This window comes from Triticum aestivum, chromosome 7B (assembly GCF_018294505.1).
Source record: "Triticum aestivum cultivar Chinese Spring chromosome 7B, IWGSC CS RefSeq v2.1, whole genome shotgun sequence".
In the NCBI taxonomy this organism is placed as follows: Eukaryota; Viridiplantae; Streptophyta; class Magnoliopsida; order Poales; family Poaceae; genus Triticum; species Triticum aestivum.
Window position 1 is genome coordinate 207,833,429 of NC_057813.1, and position 3,788 is coordinate 207,837,216.

The window sequence follows — 3,788 nt, forward strand, 5'->3', positions numbered from 1 at the left end:
TAGCATATGACGGTTGAGAGTAACTGGCCGAATAGCCAGTTGTAGCATGGCCAATTCTCTCATTCATCGGCATGGTTGAATTAGTATATTGCACATTAGTTGCCGATGAATGAAAGGGTGAAACACTTTTTTGCATGGAATTGGAAATTCTAACATGAGGTGTTTCAAATTTATTAACGGAACTCACCATGTTGTTCATCAGCAGAGCAATTTGTGGGGTTGCTGATGCATGAGAGTTGGGATACATATGGCGCATGTTACTAATGTCATAAGAAGTTGAAGTATGTAAATCTTTGAATCGGCCCTTGCACGTACTTAGTTGCATGATTGAAAAAACTAGGGCTAGCCGATAGAGTATACTCATTGAACGATCTAGTAACACCATATGAATTATTTGCATCTACACAAGGGGATTGGGTATTCATATTACCTTTGTAGACTGCAAACCCTAGATGACGATCTCTTTGTAGCAAGAACGGGCTGGAGACCGTTCGAAGCTTCGTCCCCAGCGGAGTCGCCAAAAAGTGTGTTCGCACATGAACACGTCATCGTGTACCCTCGATGCTGGGGGTGATGCACCACAGCTCACGTCGAAGGAGACCCGCCAGAAGCGCGGTATTCGTGTGGCATTGTATGCCTTATGTATGTATCCCCAGCTATTATGTAATGTTGATGTAATGATATCCACCTTGCAAAAGCGTTTCAATATGCGGGTCTATCCTTGGTGGGACCTTCGAGTTCCTTTTGGATAGGGTCGCATATTGGGCGTGACAGGCGGCGGCCAAGGGGGTGGCTTGCCCCCCAAGGCAAGTGGAGGTGCCCCCACCCCTAGGGTTTCCACCCCTAGGCGCAGGGGGGGCAAGGGGGGCGCACCAGCCCACCAGGGGCTGGTTCCCCTCCCACTTAAACCCATGGGGCCCTCCGGGATGGGTGGCCCCACCCGGTGGATCCCCGGGACCCTTCCGGTGGTCCCGGTACAATGCCGGTGACCCCCGAAACTTTCCCGATGGCCAAAACCTAACTTCCTATATATAATTCTTTACCTCCGGACCATTCCGGAACTCCTCGTGACGTCCCGGATCTCATCCGGGACTCCGAACAACTTTCGGTTTACTGCATACTCATATCTCTACAACCCTAGTGTCACCGAACCTTAAGTGTGTAGACCCTACGGGTTCGGGAGACATGCAGACATGATCGAGATGCCTCTCCGGTCAATAACCAACAGCGGGATCTGGATACCCATGTTGGCTCCCACATGCTCCTCGATGATCTCATCGGATGAACCACGATGTCGAGGATTTAAGCAACCCCGTATACAATTCCCTTTGTCAATCGGTACGTTACTTGCCTGAGACTCGATCGTCGATATCCCAATACCTCATTTAATCTCATTACCGGCAAGTCACTTTACTCGTACCGTAATGCATGATCCTGTGACCAGACACTTGGTCACATTGAGCTCATTATGATGATGCATTACCGAGTGGGCCCAGAGATACCTCTCCGTCATACGGAGTGACAAATCCGAGTCTCGATTCGTGCCAACCCAACAGACACTTTCGGAGATACCCGCAGTGTACCTTTATGGTCACCCAGTTACGTTGTGACGTTTGGCACACCCAAAGCACTCCTACGGTATCCGGGAGTTGCACAATCTCATGGTCTAAGGAAATGATACTTGACATTTGGAAAAGCTCTAGCTAAACGAACTACACGATCTTTGAGCTATGCTTAGGATTGGGTCTTGTCCATCACATCATTCTCCTAATGATGTGATCCCGTTATCAATGACATCCAATGTCCATAGTCAGGAAACCATGACTATCTGTTGATCAACGAGCTAGTCAACTAGAGGCTCACTAGGGACATGTTGTGGTCTATGTATTCACACGTGTATTACGATTTCCGGATAATACAATTATAGCATGAATAACAGACAATTATCATGAACAAAGAATTATAATAATAACCATTTTATTATTGCCTCTAGGGCATATTTCCAACACTCATCCCATAAATTCAAAAATAAAAATACTAAGTGAAGCACGAAACAACATCACTCACAACATAATTTACATATGGCTTTCTCTTTCGGGAGGCCCCGAGGGGATTACACAAGCTAAGAAGGATGCCTTAGTATTCTTTGGGATTACAACACCTTCTTGGCTATACTACTAGTTGTGGTGGTACTACTACTAAGGAAGCTTAGAGTGCTCTCGAGGCTGCACTTGAAGCTCTGGACTCCGTCTCTTGTGTGTGTTCATTGTTGTTGTATATCTCCTCCTTGGCGGACCTCTCCTTTTATAACCACAACAGAGGCCTTAGGGAGTCTTCACTTATTTATTTTACATGTAGTAGCATGCATGTGTGTCCTTCTAGGGTATGGATAAGAGTAAGAGATAGTGCCCGACAAGCTTCAATCTTCAGGAATCTTTTAAGTCATTGCTTTTTTTCACGTGGGCATTGTCTCTCGGTGAATAATTGGCTGGCATGTGCATGTCATCTTCGCTCTTCAGCCATGCGAATCTTCATGCGTTTAGCCTTCAGATAGGTAGCTTCTTCTGCCTTCAGGGATCCTTATGCCGGTGCATGCGTACATACATGCCAAAGCTCTTTTACTATTTCATCATTATTTTATTATCATTATGCCGATTCTTTTTTTACAGGGTTCTTCACTGCCAATATAATTGATAATACATTATTAGTATTCAGAATTGCACAAATTTATACTTTGTTGCTTATGGACGTGCAGTTATTTCGGTGGTCACTACAACAGTCCAGAACCTGTCTATGGCGGTAGCCCCCGTGCTTCAGCCTTCAACGCTGCTCGGAGAGGCTGCAGCGACCATGACGAATCCTGACCCTGGTTTGTGTGTGATGGGTTTCTCCCAGAAGGGGAGGCCAGTGCTGGCTGGCTCAGGGTCCAAGGGCGCTCCTAATGCTTTTCTGGACCTGGAAGCTCCTGGGCAGGCTATTGAGGGCACCACCATCACCAACAAGGGTGTTACCAGTGAGGCTGTGATGGCAGACTTGGTGGTTCAGCAAGGCCAAACCGCTCCCCTCAACACCAACCTAGCTGTGGTCGTAGGGCAGCATGATGATGTTGTTATAGCGGCCCTGGGGAGCACCTCTACAACGCCTTGGGTGCTCCCAGGATGCTGCCACTTGAGGAGGACGTGATGCAGCCAGTGGTGTTGTTCCTGGTGCCCACCAAATGATGCCTAGGGCGATACAGATCATATTCAAGAACCTACCAGGTCCTAATGGGTTGCCTGAGGGTGGTCCGGTGGAGGGCCCAGCAAAGCCGACTCATGGAGGACAGCATTCGAGCGTCGACGCTATGGGCACAATCTGGGGACGCTGGAAGCATGTCCATAGAGAGGAGTGCAAGGAGCGTGCTGTGGTGCAGTACGCCGGTGTCAAGCATGCTATGTTCGGAGTGGTGACGCAGTCGAATAGTGGGAATGAGCTCTCCAACCGCAAAGCTGTTTTTGTAGGCATCCTTGAGAGTTCTGGGGTGTCCAACAAGCGGTGCCTAGATGACCAAGACTTCATCATCAACATGAATAGCACTAGTTCTGAGAGCATAGATTTTTCTTGTAAGAGAGTTCGTGTCAAGAGATTTCAGGCTGTAGTAGGGGTAGATGGGTTGGTCACTCATGTAATAAGGAAGTGGATGGGGGAGAGGAAGTGAATCAGGGGAAAATGAGAGAATCTGTAGGTGAGAGGAGAGTTGTAGGTGAACCTTCTAAGGAAGGCATCGGCCTTGGGGATGTCGGTCAGCT